This window comes from Lutra lutra, unplaced genomic scaffold (assembly GCF_902655055.1).
Source record: "Lutra lutra unplaced genomic scaffold, mLutLut1.2, whole genome shotgun sequence".
Taxonomy (NCBI): domain Eukaryota; kingdom Metazoa; phylum Chordata; class Mammalia; order Carnivora; family Mustelidae; genus Lutra; species Lutra lutra.
Genome location: NW_025923848.1, coordinates 1,319,813 through 1,339,697, shown reverse-complemented (window position 1 = coordinate 1,339,697; position 19,885 = coordinate 1,319,813).

Here is a 19,885-nt window from a genome sequence, read left to right as displayed (position 1 = left end):
TTTTGCACAGCAAAGGAAACAGTGAACAAAAGCAAAAGACAACTGACAGAATGGGAGAAGATATTTGCAAATGGCATATCAGATAAAGGGCTAGTGTCCAAAATCTATAAAGAACTTAGCAAACTCAACACCCAAAGAACAAATAATCCAATGAAGAAATGGTCAGAGGACATGAACAGACATTTCTGCAAAGAAGACATCCAGATGGCCAACAGACACATGAAAAAGTGCTCCATATCACTCGCATCAGGGAAATACAAATCAAAACCACCATGAGATATCACCTCACACCAGTCAGAATGGCTAAAATTAACAAGTCAGGAAATGACAGATGCTGGCGAGGATGCGGAGAATGGGGAACCCTCCTACACTGTTGGTGGGAATGCAAGCTGGTGCAACCACTCTGGAAAACAGCATGGAGGTTCCTCAAAATGTTGAAAATAGAACTAACCTATGACCCAGCAATTGCACTGCTGGGTATTTACCCTAAAGATACAAACGTAGTGATCCAAAGGGGCACGTGCACCCGAATGTTTATAGCAGCGATGTCTACAATAGCCAAACTATGGAAAGAACCTAGATGCCCATCAACAGACGAATGGATAAAGAAGATGTGGTATATATTCACAATGGAATAATATGCAGCCATCAAAAGAAATGAAATCTTGCCATTTGCGACGACGTGGATGGAACTAGAGGGTATCATGCTTAGCGAAATAAGTCAATCAGAGAAAGACAACTATCATATGATCTCCCTGATATGAGGGAGAGGAGATGCAACATGGGGGTTAAGGGGGTAGGAGAAGAGTAAATGAAACAAGATGGGATTGGGAGGGAGACAAACCATAAGTGACTCTTAATCTCCCAAAACAAACTGAGCGTTGATGGGGGGAGTGGTTTTGGGAGGGGGGTGGGATTATTGACACTGGGGAGATTATGTGCTATGGTGAGTGCTCTGCAGTGTTAAACCTTGTGATTCACAGACCTGTACCCCTGGGGATAAAAATATATTATATGTTTATAAAAAATAAAATTAATTTAAAAAAAAAGAAAGAAGTTATGGTTAGGCGGTTGGAAGGACTGAAGTTATAGAATCAAGAATTTGGATATGAAATTTTACTAGACATAGGAATTTTCTTTTTTTTTTTTTTTTAAAGATTTTATATATTCATTTGACAGAGAGAGATCACAAGTAGACGGAGAGGCAGGCAGAGAGAGAGAGAGGGAAGCAGGCTTCTTGCTGAGCAGAGAGCCCGATGCGGGACTGGATCCCAGGACCCTGAGATCATGACCTGAGCCAAAGGCAGCGGCTTAACCCACTGAGCCACCCAGGTGCCCCAGACATAGGAATTTTCAAAGCATTACCATTTCCCATACATTTAGGATTATTTGAATCATGGAAAGGCAAGAATAGAGAGGGTAGGGGAAGTTCATTTTGAACATCAATTTTCATAGTCAAACCAAAGAGTTGTTTATTGGTGAAACATTGAGATTTATGAAGTTTAAGGATATCATACAATAAACATTGAAAATCAAAAGTTCTCAGGAAAGAGAAAAGGGAGTAGTATAGCAGGAAGCAGGGTCTTTGAAGAAGTAAAATGGATGGGCTGGGGGACACAGTGGGGGGATTAAGTTGCCTTTAGGTGGGATAAGTGCTTTTGCTTTATTAGCCTTGGTGAGCTGGTGTGAAAATAAGAAAAATAGCCATCATGTTTGGTTCCTCACTATGTGTGTGACAAGCATTATGTCACTTAATACACCAAATAACTTCACTGGGTAAGTGATGTTTATTATAATCCACATTACTAGGAAGAAACAAGGCTGTAAAACGTAAGAATTAATGTATCTCACCAGTGACAGAAATGAGAATCAAACTCATGAATTTGGATTCAGAATCAGTATCCTAAACCACTGGATTTAGAAAGGAAGTTATCAGTGTTGAAAATGAACCAAAGAAAAGTAAGTGTGGCCATTATACCAAGAAAATTGAGGGTACTAGCAACATTTTAAACAAAATGTCATTAGATCCATATATCTCTTCAGGTTCCTACCATTTCAAATACTGGAACATTTCACAATAAATACTTTAAAAAATTCAGTATGTGATTTAGCTTAACTCCTCACCATTTAGGATTCACCTGTAGTATTTCATTTGGTTCTTACAGCAAACTATGTAAAATGTAGTATGGGCTTTTTTTTTTTTTTTTTTTTTTTTTCAACAAGTGAGATAAACCTAAGAGGAGAGGAGGAAGAAGTTGATTTTGTCAGTCACTCTGGACAGAATCTGGCAGAGATGGTGCTCAAACCTAGGCAATTCCTTCACTTGATCCCATCAGACTTGATCTGCTTTCTACTTTGCTAAATAATTTCTACCAAGCACCTATTCTTTTGAAAATAACAGCATTTATACACACATACCATTTGATAAATTCCTCTAAGTTTATCTCATTATTCCTGAAGAAGGAATAACATAAGAATTAGAGATATGGGGTCACCTGCATGGCTCAGATGGTTTAGTATCTGCTCAGGTCATGATAACAGCGTCCTGGTATCAAGCCCCGCATGGGGCTCTGTGCTTGGCAGGGAGCCTGCTTCTCCCTATCCTTCTGCTGCTCCCCTTGCTTATGCTCTCTCACTGTCTCTGTCAATTAATAAATAAAATCTTTAGAAAATAATCAGAGAAATCTAACTCTCCAAGAGACGGGTCTCCAAGTGTGGAGGCTGAGAAAATCCAGGCCATCCCACCTCAGGTTTAGCCTTAGCATAAGTACAGCCATCTTAGCTCTGGCAGACATCTCAGACTCCTGTACCCAAGGGATGAAATTTCCCACAGCCTGCTTTAGTGACCCCCCACCCTGTTTTAGTTCCAGGAAGCCCCACCCTGCTTTAGTTCCAGAGACCCCCACCCTGCTTTAGTAAGCCCCACCCTGCTTTGGTTCCAGAAACCCTCCCCCCCCCTTGCTTTGCTTCCAGGAATTCCCACCCTGCTTTAGTAACAGGAACCCATAAATACCCCTGCCTTAACTAAGCTCGGGGTCCAAGTCCCTACTCCACTGTGCCCAGTATACTTGGGCCCAAGCTTAAGCTTGTCAAATAAAACTTCATGTGATTGCATCGGTGCGTGGCTCCTTGGTGGTCTCTCAGACACAAAAATTCGGGCACAACACATGCTAGAGGGACTTTCTTATTTCTCCACTCTCTGCACAAAGTCCATTCACTGTATTGAATCCAGAAATACTAACACTTTGCTCATAGGGAATGCTTCAGACTTATTTCTCCATTACCTTTGAGAACCCGTTCATGAGGTGGTAACAAAGCTCCGGCAGAGCCCTTTCATCTCCCCATCCAAAATAAAAAGAATCTTTTAGCTTTGAGGTTGAGGGCTGGAAAGGCATCATTTTTATCTCCTGTTCCTATAAGTCATGTATTTTCAAATTCCAACTTGTATTCTTTGGCCACAAAGTTGAAAAAGATTTCCTTCAACATTATTCTTGTTCTTTCTTAAGTTAATAGGATTAATTTTAGATATAATTAAAAATAACATTTTAGCTTCCATTCTTCCAGGAGACACTTTACAAATTATTTTTGTTTACTTCAATCCTGCACTGTTAAATTACCAGCAAATATTTGGATCTTAATCAGTAACACATATTTGCAGCACTTCTTAAAGTTCTTGAACTATAGGTTCCTGAAGCAGCCATAGGGCTCACCAGGTGAAGTGAACATCCAACGTTAGTTCTAATTCTAATGATAATCAAGAATTACAGTGCTACTACCCAACTACTACTTTTTTTTTCTTTTTTTAAGGTTTTAGATATTTATTTTCAGATTGTCGTCAAAAAAACCTTCTTTTTTAATTTTTAATTTTTTTAATTTTATTTTTTATAAACATATATATTTTATATCCATAGGTACAGGTCTGCGAATCGCCAGGTTTACACACTTCACAGCACTCACCATAGCACATACCCTCCCCAATATCCATAACCCCACCCCCCATCTCCCAACCACCCTCCCCCATTCAACCCTCAGTTTGTTTTGTGAGATTAAGAGCCACTTATGGTTTGTCTCACTCCCAATCCCATCTTGTTACATTTACTCTTCTCCTACCCCCTCAACCCCCATATTGCATCTCCTCTCCCTCATATCAGGGAGATCATATGATAGTTGTCTTTCTCAGATTGACTTATTTTGCTAAGCATGATACCCTCTAGTTCCATCCACGTCATCGCAAATGGCAAGATTTCATTTCTTTTGATGGCTGCATATTATTCCATTGTGAATATATACCACATCTTCTTTATCCATTCGTCTGTTGATGGGCATCTAGGTTCTTTCCATAGTTTGGCTATTGTAGACATCGCTGCTATAAACATTCAGGTGCACGTGCCCCTTTGGATCACTACGTTTGTATCTTTAGGGTAAATACCCAGCAGTGCAATTGCTGGGTCATAGGTTAGTTCTATTTTCAACATTTTGAGGAACCTCCATGCTGTTTTCCAGAGTGGTTGCACCAGCTTGCATTCCCACCAACAGTGTAGGAGGGTTCCCCATTCTCCGCATCCTCGCCAGCATCTGTCATTTCCTGATTTGTTAATTTTAGCCATTCTGACTGGTGTAAGGTGATATCTCATGGTGGTTTTGATTTGTATTTCCCTGTTGCCGAGTGATAAGAAGCACTTTTTCATGTGTTTGTTGGCCATCTGGATGTCTTCTTTGCAGAAATGTCTGTTCATGTCCTCTGCCCATTTCTTCATTGGATTATTTGTTCTTTGGGTGTTGAGTTTGCTAAGTTCTTTATAGATTTTGGACACTAGCCCTTTATCTGATATGTCATTTGCTATCATCTCGCCCCTTCTGTCAGTTGTCTTTTGGTTTTGTTCACTGTTTCCTTTGCTGTGCAAAAGGTTTTTGATCTTGATAAAATCCCAATAGTTCATTTTTGCCCTTGCTTCCGTGGCCTATGGTGATGTTCCTAGAAAGATGTTGCAGCGGCTGAGGTCGAAGAGGTGGCTGCCTGTGTTATCCTCAAGCATTTTGATGGATTCCTTTCTCACATTGAGATCCTTCATTCATTTTGAGTCTATTTTCGCGTGTCGTGTAAGGAAATGATCCAATTTCATTTTTCTGCATGTGGCTGTCCAATTTTCCCAACACCATTTATTGAAGAGGCTGTCTTTTTTCCATTGGACATTCTTTCCTGCTTTGTCGAAGATGAGTTGACCATAGACTTGAGGGTCTATTTCTGGGCTGTCTATTCTGTTCCTTTGATCAATGAGTCTGTTTTTGTGCCAGTACCATGCTGTCTTGAGGATGACAGCTTTGTAATAGAGCTTGGAGTCCGGAATTGTGATGCTACCAACTTTGGCTTTCTTTTTCAATATTCCTTTGGCTATTCGAGGTCTTTTCTGGTTCCATATAAATTTTTGGATTATTTGTTCCATTTCTTTGAAAAAAATGGATGGTACTTTGATAGGAATTGCATTAAATGTGTAGATTGCTTTAGGTAGCGTAGACATTTTCACAATATTTATTCTTCCAATCCAGGAGCATGGAACATTTTTCCATTTCTTTGTGTCTTCCTCAATTTCTTTCATGAGTACTTTATAGTTTTCTGTGTATAGATTCTTAGTCTCTTTGGTGAGGTTTATTCCTAGGTCTCTTATAGTTTTGGGTGCAATTGTAAATGGGATGGACTCCTTAATTTCTCTTTCTTTGGTCTTGTTGTTGGTGTAGAGAAATGAAACTGATTTCTGTGCATTGATTTTATATCCTGACACTTTGCCGAATTCCTGTACAAGCTCTAGCAGTTTTGGAGTGGAGTCTTTGGGGTTTTCCACATATAGTATCATATCATCTGCGAAGAGTGATAGTTTGACTTCTTCTTTGCCGATTTGGATGCCTTTAATTTCCTTTTGTTGTCTGATTGCTGAGGCTAGGACTTCTAGTAATCTGTTGAATAGCAGTGGTGATAACGGACATCCCTGCCGTGTTCCTGACCTTAGCGGAAAAACTTTCAGTTTTTCTCCATTGAGAATGATATTTGCGGTGGGTTTTTCATAGATGGCTTTGAAAATATTGAGGTATGTGCCGTCTATCCCAACACTTTGAAGAGTTTTGATCAGGAAGGGATGCTGTACTTTGTCAAATGTTTTTTTAGCATCTATGGAGAGTATCATATGGTTCTTGTTCTTTCTTTTATTAATGTGTTTTATCAAATTGATTGATTTGTGGATGTTGAAGCAGCCTTGCAGCCCTGGAATAAATCCCACTTGGTCGTGGTGAATAATCCTTTTAATGTACTGTTGAATCCTATTGGCTAGTATTTTGGCGAGAATTTTTGCATCTGTGTTCATCAAGGATATTGGTCTGTAGTTCACTTTTTTGATGGGATCCTTGTCTGGTTTTGGGATCAAGGTGATGCTGGCCTCATAAAATGAGTTTGGAAGTTTTCCTTCTATTTCTATTTTTTGGAACAGTTTCAGGAGAATAGGAATTAGATCTTCTTTATGTTTGGTAGAATTCCCCCGGGAAGCCATCTGGCCCTGGGCTTTTGTTTGTTTGGAGCTTTTTGATGACTGTTTCAATCTCCTTACTGCTTATGGGTCTGTTCAGGCTTTCTATTTCTTCCTGGTTCAGTTGTGGTAGTTTATATGTCTCTAGGAATGCATCCATTTCTTCCAGATTGTCAATTTTGTTGGCGTAGAGTTGCTCAAAGTATGTTCTTATAATTGTCTGTATTTCTTTGGTGTTCGTTGTGATCTCTGCTCTTTCATTCATGATTTTATTTATTTGGGTCCTCTCTCTTCTTTTTGATAAGTCTGGCCAGGGGTTTATCAATCTTATTAATTCTTTCAAAGAACCAGCTCCTAGTTTCGTTGATTTGTTCTATTGTTTTTTTGGTTTCTATTTCATTGATTTCTGCTCTGATCTTTATGATTTCTCTTCTCCTGCTGGGTTTAGGGTTTCTTTCTTGTTCTTTCTCCAGCTACTTTAGGTGTAGGGTTCGGTTATGTACCTGAGACCTTTCTTGTTTCTTGAGAAAGGCTTGTATGGCTATATATTTTCATCTCAGGACTGCCTTTGTTGTGTCCCACAGATTCTGAAACGTTGTGTTTTCATTATCATTTGTTTCCATAATTTTTTTCAATTCTTCTTTAATTTCCTGGTTGACCCATTTATTCTTTAGAAGGATGCTGTTTAGTCTCCATGTATTTGGGTTCTTTCCAAATTTCCTCTTGTTATTGAGTTCTAGCTTTAGAGCATTGTGGTCTGAAAATATGCAGGGAATGATCCCAATCTTTTGATACCGGTTGAGACTTGATTTAGGACCAAGAATGTGATCTATTCTGGAGAATGTTCCATGTGCACTAGAAAAGAATGTGTATTCTGTTGCTTTGGGATGAAATGTTCTGAATATAGCTGTGATGTCCATCTGGTCCAGTGTGTCATTTAAGGCCTTGATTTCCTTGTTGATCTTTTGCTTGGATGATCTGTCCATTTCAGTGAGGGGAGTGTTAAAATCCCCTACTATGATTGTATTCTTGTCGATGTGTTTCTTTGATTTTGTTATTAATTGGTTTATATAGTTGGCTGCTCCCACGTTAGGGGCATAGATATTTAAAATTGTTAGATCTTCTTGTTGGACAGTTCCTTTGAGTATTATATAGTGTCCTTCCTCATCTCTTATTATAATCTTTGGCTTAAAATCTAATTGATCTGATATAAGGATTGCCACTCCTGCTTTCTTCTGATGTCCATTAGCATGGTAAATTCTTTTCCACCCCCTCACTTTAAACCTAGAGGTGTCTTCTGGTTTAAGATGAGTTTCTTGTCGGCAACATATAGATGGGTTTTTTTTTTTTTTATCCATTCTGATACCCTGTGTCTTTTGATTGGGGCATTTAGCCCATTAACATTCAGGGTAAGTATTGAGAGATATGAATTTAATGCCATTGTATTGCCTGTAAGGTGACTGTTATTGTACATTGTCTCGGTTCCTTTCTGATCTACTACTTTTAGGGTCTCTTTGCTTAGAGGACCCCTTTCAATATTTCCTGTAGAGCTGGTTTGGTATTTGCAAATTCTTTCAGTTTTTGTTTGTCCTGGAAGCTTTTAATCTCTCCGTCTATTTTCAATGATAGCCTAGCTGGATATCGTATTCTTGGCTGCATGTTTTTCTCATTTTGTACTCTGAATATATTCATGCCAGCTTTTTCTGGCCTGCCAGGTCTCTGTGGATAAGTCTGCTGCCAATCTAATATTATTAACATTGTACATTACAGTCTTCTTTTCCCGGGCTGCTTTCAGGATCTTTTCTTTGTCACTAAGACTTATAAATTTTACTAATAGGTGAAAGGGTGTGGACCTATTCTTATTGATTTTGAGGGTTGTTCTCTGAACCTCCTGGATTTTGATGCTTGTTCCCTTTGCCAATTAGGGGAAATTCTCTCCAATAATTCTCTCCAATATACCTTCTGCTCTCCTCTCCGTTTACTCTTCTTGTGGAATCCCAATTATTCTAATATTGTTTCGTATTATGGTGTCACTTATCTCTCGAATTCTCCCCTCGTGGTCCAGTAGCTGTTTGTCCTTCTTTTGCTCAGCTTCTTTATTCTCTGTCATTTCGTCTTCTATATCGCTAATTCTTTCTTCTGCCTTATTTATCCTAGCAGTGAGAGCCTCCATTTTTGATTGCACCTCATTAATAGCTTTTTTGATTTCAACTTGGTTAGATTTTAGTTCTTTTATTTCTCCAGAAAGGGCTTTTATATCTCCCGAGAGGGTTGCTTTAATATCTTCTATGCCTTTTTCAAGCCTGGCTAGAACCTTGAGAATCATCATTCTGAACTCTATTTCTGACATATTACCATTGTCTGTATTGATTAGGTCCCTAGCCTTTGGTACTGCTTCTTGTTCTTCTTTTTGTTGTGAATTTTTATGCCTTGTCATTTTTTCCAGATAAGAGTATATGAAGGAGCAAGTAAAATACTAAATGGGTGGCAACAACCCCAGGAAAATATGCTTTAGCCAAATCAGAAGAGATCCCAAATCGTGAGTGGGGAGAAAGGGGATAAAAAGGGGTTCAGAAGAAAAAAAAAAAAGAAACTATTAAAAAAAGAAAGCCAAAAAAATTATAAAAAGAAAAAAAAAAAAAAATATATATATATATATATATATATATATATTAGATAAACTATTTAAAAAACGTTAAAAAAAGAAAACGGTAAAAGTTAAAAAAATTTACCAGAAGAAGAGAAAAAAAATTGAAAAAGCGAAAAAAAAATTAAATTAACTGAAAGGCTAAACAATCATGTTGAGAAAGCCATGAGTTCCATGCTTTGCTTTCTTCTCCTCTGGATTTCTGCCACTCTCATTGGTATTGAAACTGTACTCCTTGGTAGGTGAACTTGCTCCTGGCTGGGTTTCTCATTGATCTTCTGGGGGAGTGGCCTGTTGTAGTGATTCTCAAGCGTCTTTGCCCCAGGCGGAGTTGTACCGCCCTTTCCAGGGGCCGGGCTGAGTAATCCGCTCGGGTTTGCTGGGTTTGCTTTCGGGAGCTTTTGTTCCCTGAGCGCTTTCCGTAGATTTCGAGAGGACGGGAGTGAATATGGCAGCCTCCAGGTCTCTGGCCCGGAGGAGCCGAGAGCCCGGGGCCCCACTCCTCAGTGCGCCCTCAGAGAACAGCGCCCAATGACTCCCGTCACACTGGCCTCTAGCTGTGCTCCGAGCTGAACGAACCTGCGACCGGTTCAAGGTAACCCCGAGCTTAGAGCTTACTCCTCAGCTCTGTCTCTGTAGCTGGCTTCCCTGTTCTAATATGTAAGCTCTGCGACACTCAGACACCGTGGGACCTGAGGCTGCGCTGACCCCGCCAGAGCTTCACACCAGTTAAGCTTCTGGAGTGATTTCCCTCAGCAGAACAGACTTTTAAAAGTCCTGATTTATGCTCCATTGCTCCGCAGCTCGCCGGGAGCCGGCCCCTCCCCCCACGGTCTATCTTCCCGTCGCTTTGGATTCACGTCTCCGCCAGTCCTACCTTGCAGAAAGTGGTTGATTTTCTGTTTCTGGAATTGCTGTTCTTCTTCTCTTCAATCTCCCGTTGGTTTTATAGGTGTTTGCAATCTTTAGATAAGCTATTTAGCTGATCTCCCGCTACCTGAAGTAGTCTCAGCCTGCTACTTCTCTGCCATTTTGACTCCTCCCTCCTTTTTTTTTCTTTTTTTAGTGTTGAATTTATTCCAGATTCTTTTTTGTTGATAGTTCCCTTTCTTCCTTTCCAGCATGACATATAATCATTTATTTTAATAATGGCCCTATTGTTCTTGAGTGCGACAGATATGGAGGAGTCAAATATAACTACCGTATATTATTTTGGAATTAGAAATATTAAGAAAAGTGTACATATACCTAGATGTGATTCATTAAATGTGGTGAGAACTAGAGCTTTGTCAATGCCACCTATATTCAAAATAAAAGATTAATTAAGGAAAGCATTGCCCCGTTAAAGTTATCATCTGATTAAAAATTAAAGTTGTTGGGGTGCCTGGGTGGCTCAGTGGGTTAAGCCTCTGCCTTCAGCTCAGGTCATGCTGTCAGGGTCCTGAGATCGAGTCCTGAATTGTCTCTCTGCTCAGCAGGGAGCATGATTCCCTCTCTCTCTCTGCCTGCCTCTCTGCTTACTTGTGATCTCTCTCTCTCTTTGTTAAATAAAGTTTAAAAAAAATCTTTAAAAATTAATATAGTTATTGTCCACTCATACGGTACATGAGTTTTTCAATCACATTACTTCTAATTTTCTGTAAATGTGGAGTCATGGTACATGCTCATTGGTTTCAAATTTCTGCTACTTAGTTGTAAAATTCTAAGAGTTTATTCGATTTTGGTTAAGATTTGTTTCTCATTGAATTATGCATTTGATTTCTCTCCAAGTCATCTTAATTTGCTAGAAAGTCTAGAATTACACTCTATCAGGAAAATAGAAGCAGCCTAAACTACATCAGGAAAACAAGTTAATTAGCTCATGAATATTAAAAAAATGAAAGGAAATTTCATCTGAACTTAATATGTTGTATGCTAACTGAAGAACCAAGTAAGTGAACTTATGAATTTTCACACAAGCCATATGTATCCAGCCCATAAGGCATAATCTATGTCAAAATTGTGAAGTAAAGAAGATGGCAGGGAAGTGACAGGCTGAGATGACATCAGGTAGCAGAAGATCACATAGATAGCTTATCAAACCATTCCAAACACCTACAAATCCAACAAGAGATAGGCGAGAAGAGCAACAAATGTAGAAACAGAAAATCAACCACTTTCTGAAAGGTAAGACCGGCGGAGAAGTGAATCCAAAGCAATGGGAAGATAGACCGCGGGGGAGGGGCCTGGCTCCCAGCAAACAGCAGAGCAATGAAGGACAAAATCAAGACATTAAAGGTCTGCTCCACTGAGGGACATCGCTCCAGAGGCTAAACTGGGATGAAGCCCCAGCGGGGACAGCATGGCCTCAGGTCCCACGGGGTCACAAAAGATTCAGGGGTGTCTGAGTGTTGCAGTGCTCGCAGGTATTAGAACAGGGAAGCTGGCTACAGAGACAGAGCTGAGGAGTGAGCTCTCGGCTCGGGGTCACCTTGAACCATAATCCGTGGCGCAGGCCTCTGCTCTGTGAGTGGGGTCCCCACAAGATCCGGGGAGATCCCTGTTGGAAAAGCTCAGGGATCTGCAGGGTTCAGAGACTCCAGGCAGCGCTGTGTGCCAGAGACAGAGATGCTTGGTCAGAGGCTGGGTGAGCTTGGAGCACGGCCGGAGGCCAGGGAGATGGGAGTGACTGAGCACTTTTCTCTGAGGGCACACTGAGGAGTGGGGCCTGGAGCTCTCCACTTCTCCAGGATGGAGATTGGGAGGCAGCCATTTTCATCCCCATCCTCTGGAACTCTATGGAAAGCATTCAGGGAACAAAAGCTCCCGAAAGTGAACCCGAGTGGATTACTCCGTCTGGTCCCTGGTAAGGATGGTGCAATTCTGCCTCAGGCAGAGACATTGAGAATCATTAAAACAGGCCCCTCCCCCAGAAGATCAACAAGAAATAGAGCCAAGACTACAAGACTAGCCAAGACTTGGTAAGTTCACTTACCAAGCAGAACAGCTGAATTCCAAAGGAGGAGAAAGCTAAGCATGGAATTCATGGCTTTCTCCCCATGATTCTTTAGTCTTGCAAGCTTAATAAAATTTTTTTAATTTTATTTTTTTCTTCTACTAAATTTTTTTTTAACTTTTAACATTTCCTCTTTCAACATTTTTTTAACTAGTTTTTCTTAAACATACCTTTCATGAAAAATAATCTCTTTCAAACTTCATTGTTATAGTCATATTTTATCTTTCATTCTATCTAACTTTATTTTTTGTATACACATAGGGGATTTTTCTTCTAAAAAATTTTGGGGTACTACTCCTAATAGATGAAACTACACCCTAAGTCCAGTACCAGGCTTGTTCTAGTCTCCAGCCTGAGCAAATTCTCTCCACTTTCTTTTTCTTTATTCTCCCAACCAACTTACCTAATCAACTCCTTTTTTAGATATTAATTTTTTCATCTTTATATTCATATTCCATCTCTTCATTGTGTTTACCGTTATATATGTTTTTCATTCTTTAAAAATTTGAGAGGTAGTTTCTTCTAAAAGACCAAAATACTCCCAAAATTAAGTGGGTGACCTTATGGTTTTCTTTTTTTTAATTTTTTTCTGAACTTCTTTGTACTCCCTTCCTCCCCCCCATGATTTGGGATCTCTTCTGATTTGGTTAAAGCACATTTTGCTGGGGTCTTTCTGCCCTTTTAATATTTTATTTGCTCCTTTGTATACTCTTACCTGGACAAAATGACAAGGCGGAAAAACTCACCAAAAAAAAAAAAAAAAAAGAACAAGAGGCGATACCGAAGGCTTGGGACCTAATCAATAAAGACATCGGTAATATGTCAGATCTAGAGTTCAGAATGACGATTCTCAATGTTCTAGCTGGGCTCGAAAAAGGATGGAATATATTAGAGAAACGCTGTCCAGAGAAATAAAAGCCTTTTATGGAGAAATAAAAGAACTAAAATCTAACCAAGTTGAGATAAAAAAAAAAATCTATTAATGAGGTGCAATAAAAAATGGAGACTCTTACTGCTCTGACAAATGAGGCATAAGAAAGAATTACTGATATAGAAGACCAAATGTCAGAGAATAAAGAAGCCTAGCAAAAGGGAGACAAACAACTACTGGACCACGAGGGGAGAATTTGAGAGATAAGTGATAGCTTAAGATGAAACAACATTAGAATAATTGGGATTCCAGAAGAAGAGGAAAGAGAGAGGGGAGCAGAAGGTATATTGGAGAGAGTTATTGTAGAGAATTTCCCTAATGTGGCAAAGGGAACAAGCATCAAAATCCAGGAGGTCCAGAAAACCCCCCTCAAAGGCAATAAGAATAGATCCACACCCCGTCATCTAATAGTAAAATTTATAAGTCTTAGCGACAAAGAGAAAATCCTGAAAGCATCCTGGGAAAAGAAGTCTATAAAATACAATGGTAAAAATATTAGATTGGCAGCAGACTTATCCACAGAGACCTAGCAGGCCAGAAAGAACTGTCATGATATATTCAGAGCACTAAGTGAGAAAAACACGCAGCCAAGAATACTATATCCAGCTAGGCTATCTTTGAAAATAGAAGGAGAGATAAAAAGCTTCCAGGACAAACAAAAAACTGAAAGAATTTGCAAACACCAAACCATTTCTACAGGAAATATTGGAAGGGGTCCTCTAAGCAAAGAGAGAGCCTAAAAGTAGTAGACCAGAAAGGAACAGAGGCAATGTACAGATAGTAACAGTCACCTTACAGGCAATACAATGGCACTCAATTCATATCTCTCAATAGTTACCCTGAATGGAAATGAGATAAATGCCCCAATCAAAAGGCACATGGTATCATAATGGATAAAAAACCAAAACCCATCAATATATTTCCTCCAAGAAACTCATTTTAGACCCAAAGACACCCCCAGATTTAAAGTGAGGAGGTGGAAAACAATTTAACATGCTAATGGACATCAGAAGAAAGCTGGAGTGGCAATCCTTATATCAGATCAATTAGATTTTAAGCCAAAGACTATAATAAGAGATGAGGAAGGACACTGTATCACACCCAAAGGGTCTGTCCAACAAGAAGCTCTAACAATTTTAAATATCTATGCCCCTAACATGGGAGCAGCCAACTATATAAACCACTTAATAACAAAATCAAAGAAACACATCGACAATAATACAATAATAGTAGGGGACTTTAACACTCCCCTCACTGAAATGGACAGATCATCCAAGCAAAAGATCAACAAGGGAATAAAATCCTTAAATGACACACTGGACCACATGGACATCACAGATATATTCAGAACATTCCATCCCAAAGCAGCAGAATACACATTCTTCTCTAGTGCACATGGAACATTCTCCAGAATAGATCACATCCTGGGTCATAAATCAGGTCTCAACTGGTATCAAAAGATTGGGATCATTCCCTGCATATTTTCAGACCACAATGCTCTGAAGCTAGAATTCAATCACAAGAGGAAATTTGGAAAGAACCCAAATACATGGAGATTAAACAGCATCCTTCTAAAGAATGAATGGGTCAACCAGGAAATTAAAGAATAGTTGAAAAAATTCATGGAAACAAATGATAATGAAAACACAATGGTTCAAAATCTGTGGGACACAGCAAAGGCAGTCCTGGGAGGGAAATATATAGCAATACAAGCCTTTCTCAAGAAACAAGAAAGGTCTCATATACACAACCTAACCCTACACCTAAAGGAGCTAGATAAAGAACAACTAAAATAGGCTAAACCCAGCAGGAGAAGAGAAATCATAAAGATCAGAGCAGAAATTAATGAAATAGAAACAACAACAACAACAAGAAAAACAATAGAACAAATCAACTAAACCCCTGGGCAGACTTATCAAAAAGAAAAGAGAAAGAACCCAAATAAATAAAATCATGAATGAAAGAGGAGAGATCACAACCAACACCAAAGAAATACGAACAGTTATAAGAACATATTATGGACAAAACTATGCCAACAATTTTGACAATCTGGAAGAAATAGATGCATTCCTAGAGACATATAAACTACCACAATTGAACCAGGAATGCCGCTTCCAGTCAGCGAATGGGAGAAGAATTAGGCACAAGCAAGTCAGCTGCAAGAGATTGGGAGCAGGGGACAACAGTCGAAAAGACTTCTGTGCCGAGTAACCCCACAGTCTCGCTTTTATTAGATAGAAACTGTAACCAATAGAAGAGTCGATGAAGGACAAACGTTAGTCATATGCTTTGTAGATAAACATGAAGGAGGGCAGAATATGTCTGTACCAATAGTATGAAGTTTATAGTTGAACAAGCACATTCAAAGGACTTATCTAAGTAGCCACAGGTGCTCTCCGGGGGGAAAGGGGAGATAAGGAAAAATGAATCAGGCGGCATTCCACCCTGAGCAGGCCAGGAATTCCCAGCTGCTCGGCTTCCATGAAGCAGGTGGCTTTCCGCCTTGAGCGAGCCAGACATCTCCAGCTGCTCAGCTTCAAGGCCATATATCGTCCTTTCCCCCAGAGGCCTGTTGCAGTATCTGTTTTTCTTAAGGCTATATCTAAATGTGCTTGGTAACAAGTAAAATTTCCCAGGGGTTATATTTTAAGTAATACATTGTTCTGAGGGGCAGTTCCACAGGAAGAAATAGAAAACCTGAGCAGACCCATAACCAGTAAGGAGATTGAAACAGTCATCAAAAATCTCCAAACAACAACAAAAAAGCCCAGGGCCAGACTACTTCCCAGGGCAATTCTACCAAACATTTAAAGAAGAATTAATTCTTATCCTCCTGAAACAGTTCCAAACAATAGAAATGGAAGGAAAACTTCCAAACTCCTTTTATGAGGCCAGCATCACCTTGTTCCCAAGACCAGACAAGGATCCCATCAAAAAAGAGAATTACAGACCAATATCCTTCATGAACACAGATGCAAAAATTCTCACTAAAATACTAGCCAATAGGATCCAACAGTACATTAAAAGGATTATTCGCCACGGCCAAATGGGATTTATTCCAGGGCTGCAAGGTTGGTTCAACATCTGCAAATCAATCAATGTGATACAATACATTAATAAAAGAAAGAACAAGAACCATACAATACTCTCAATGTATGCTGAAAGCATTCGACAAAGTACAGCATCCCTTCCTGATCAAAACTCTTCAAAGTGTAGGGATAGAAGGCATATACCTCAATATTATCAAAGCCATCTATGAAAAACCCACTGCAAATATCATTCTCAATGGAGAAAAACTGAGACCTTTTCCTCTAAGGTCAGGAACATGGCAGGGAGGTCCATTATCACCACTGATATTCAACATAGTACTAGCAGACCTAGCCTCAGCAATCGGACAACAAAAAGAAACTAAAGGTATCCAAATCAGCAAAGAAGAAATCAAACAATCACTCTTTGCAGATGATATAACACCCTATGTGGAAAACCCAAAAGACTCCACTCCAAATCTGCTAGAACTTGTACAAGAATTCAGTAAAGTGTCAGGATATAAATTCAATGCACAGAAATCAGTTGCATTTCTCTACACCAGCAACAAGACAGAAGAAAGAGAAATTAAGGAGTCAATCCCATTTACAATTGCACCCAAAACCATAAGGTACCTAGGAATAAACCTAACCAAAGAGGCCAAGAATCTACACTCAGGAAACTATAAATTACTCATGAAAGAAATTGAGGAAGACACAAAGAAATGGAAAAATGTCCCATGCTCCTGGATTGGAAGAGCAAATATTGTGAAAATGTCTATGCTACCTAAAGCAATCTACACATTTAATGCAATCCCTATCAAAATCCCATCCGGCAACCCTCAGTTTGTTCTGTGAGATTAAGTGTCTCTCATGGTTTGTCTTTTTCAAAGAAACGGAACAAATAATCCAAACCATATATGGAACCAGAAAAGACCCCGAATAGTCAAAGGAATATTGAAAAAAAAAAAAAAAAAAAAGCCAAAGTTGGTGGCATCACAATTCTGGACTTCAAGCTCTATTACAAAGCTGTCATCATCAAGACAGTATGGTACTGGCACAAAAACAGACACATAGATCAGTGGAACAGAAGAGAGAGCCCAGAAACAGACCTTCAACTCTATGGTCAACTGATCTTCAACAAAGCAGGAAAGAAAGTCCAATGGAAAAAAGACAACCTCTTCAACAAATGGTGCTGGGAAAATTGGACAGCCACATGCAGAAAAATGAAATTAAACCATTTCCTTACACCAAACACTAAAATAGACTCAAAATGGTTGAAGGACCTCAATGTGAGAAAGGAATCCATCAAAATCCTTGAGGAGAACACAGACAGCAACTTCTTCGATTTCAGCCACAGCAAATTCTTCCTAGGAACATCACCAAAGGCAAGGGAAGCGAGGGCAAAAAGGGACTATTGGAACTTCATCAAGATGAAAAGCTTTTGCACAGCAAAGGAAACATTTAACAAAACCAAAAGACAACTGACAGAATGGGAGAAGATACTTGCAGCCGAAATATCAGATAAAGGGCTAGTATCCAAAATCTATAAAGAGCTTAGCAAACTTGGGCGCCTGGATGGCTCAGTGGGTTAAACCGCTGCCTTCGGCTCAGGTCATGATCTCAGGTCCTGGGATCGAGTCCCGCATCGGGCTCTCTGCTCAGCAAGAAGCCTGCTTCCCTCTCTCTCTCTGCCTGCCTCTCTGTATACTTGTGATCTCTCTCTGTCAAGTAAATAAATAAAATTTAAAAAAAAAAGAGCTTAGCAAACTCAATATCCAAAGAACAAATAATCCAGTCAAGCGATGAGCAGAAGACATGAGTAGATATTTCTGCAAAGAAGACATTCAGATGGCCAACAGACACATGAAAAAGTGCTCCACATCACTTGGCATCAGGGAAATACAAATCAAAACCACAATGAGATACCACCTCACGACAGTCAGAATGGATAAAAATTAACAATTCAGAAAAGGACAGATGCTGGCGAGGATGCAGAGGAAGGGGAACCCTCCTACACTGTTGGTGGGAATGCAAGCTGGTGCAACCACTCTGGAAAGCAACATGGAGGTTCCCCAAAAATTTGAAAATAGAGCTACCCTATGAATCAGCAATTGCAGTACTGGGTATTTACCCAAAAGGTACAAATGTAGTGACCCGAAGGGTCACATGCACCCAAATGTTTATAGCAGCAATGTCCACAATAGCCAAACTTTGGAAAGAACCTAGATGTCCATCAACAGATGAATGGATAAAGAAGATGTGATATATATACACAATGGAATACTATTCAGCCATCAAAAGAAGTGAAATCTTGCCATTTGCGATGACATGGATGGAACTAGAGGGTATTATGTTTAGGGAAATAAGTCAATTGGAGAAAGACAACTATCATATGATCTCCCTGATATGAGAAAGTGGAGATGCAATGTGGGGGGTTTGGGGGGTAGGAAGTGAGGGAGACAAACCACGAGAGACACTTAATCTCACAAAACAAACTGAAGGATGCCGAGGGTTGGGGAGTAGGGAGAGGGTGGTTGGGTTATGGACATTGGGGAGGGTAACTGTATCACTGGGGCTAATAATACATTATATGTTTATAAAAAATAAAAATTAAAAAAGATAAATAAATCATAAAAATTTTTTGAAGTGAAAATATTTCAGCTATAATGATCCATAGATTCAGTTGTTGCCTTTTTCTTCTCATAATCGAGTATCTATCGCATTAAAAATGTCATTATAGAAGGAATCACAAGCATCATATCTTTCTTGAAAGATGCCGCCTACTTGGGAACTGAAGCCCCACATAGCTTTATTGAAATGTTGACATATTTCAGAAGTGAATCTAAAACTTAAGACCACATAGCACTAAAATGTTGGGGTCACCTGGATTATTTTATATTTCATATTTGAAATCCTTATGCCAACAAATTGGAAAATCTGAAAAAGTGGCATTACTGTGTACTAACAGATGACAACGGGGACTTAGAAACATTAGAGAGATTGCCCAAGGTTAAAGAGTGGGTAATGGTGGAATCAGGGTTCAAAGCCAAGTGTGTTTGCTTCTAAAATCTGTTATTCTCCTATGACACAGAGTATATCATAGCTAGGGATTTAGACTCTTTCTTACTCAGGCCCTGTATTTCAATGACACGCGTGTGCATGCGCACACACACGCACACACACACACACACCTGACTGACTGTATATATGTGTTTATAACTACTGCTGTGTGAAACACTAGCAATATGAATATATGCACATGCATATGTGTCCATAAGCATACAGATGCATATAATCAGAGTTTTATTAATTCATTTAACAAATACTTCTTTGAATAGCTAATGTGTCTAGGCAAGTTGAGCAATATACAAATGTGAACCTAGCTCCATCGTTTCTGTTAGCTCCAAGTATCAAAAATTGGGAACCAATAAACCTCAGTGCTAATCTTATGAGTATCCAAAATCTTTGCTTGTGAAAAGTAACTAAGCACAATATAATCCTAGGGGTTTGAAGTTTTTGTTTATGTGTGATCTTATTACAATATTTATTTTGTCTTTCTTCCAAGTATTTTTGGTGAGAATTTAAAGTAAAAAAAAAAAAAAAAAAAAAAAAAACTTTTTCAGAAAATCGTTTTATTGATCACCCTCATTTAAAATTCCAAAATGGAATAAAAGGAATATTAACACTGGAGATCCTTCAGAAGACCATTCATGGACAATACCCAATTTCCCTCTGTTATTGTTGTTTGCCTTCTTATACAGAACATCCTGC